We start from the raw sequence: 499 nt of genomic DNA on the forward strand, positions 1-499 counted from the left end.
CCCCCCATGGGCCCCCTGGGCTGCTGCTGCTGCTCGCCCTGGCCCTGCTCATGGCCACAGCGCAGTGTCTATGGCCAAGGAGGCTGCCAGCTCTGGCTGTGATTCCCTGGGGCTACTGTGGGTCACCTCCCCCTGCCACAGGGTACCCCCAGCTCTGCTTGCTGCCCTGCCCAGAGACTGAGGGTTGCTCTCCTGACTGATGCCCATGTGCTGGTCCCAGCTGCCAGGGTGAGGGGCTGTGCCATGGGGCACACATCCCCTGCTCAGCCAGGCTGACCGTGGAGCTGAGCCTGGGCACTGACTGAGCCACCCACACAAGCCCCAGAGTCACCTGCAGGGCCTGTGGAGAAACGAGCTGGGCTCTTACATGACCCTTTTGGCCCTGAACACAGCTGGGACCTCCTTGGGCTCCTGGCACAGCGCAGCAGCAGCTACCAACAAGCAGATCCTGCTGTTACCCCTGCAAGGAGCCCAGCAGCCAAGAGATAACCCAGCCTCG

The sequence above is a fragment of the Geospiza fortis genome, unplaced genomic scaffold, assembly GCF_000277835.1.
Source record: "Geospiza fortis unplaced genomic scaffold, GeoFor_1.0 scaffold174, whole genome shotgun sequence".
Lineage (NCBI taxonomy): Eukaryota > Metazoa > Chordata > Aves > Passeriformes > Thraupidae > Geospiza > Geospiza fortis.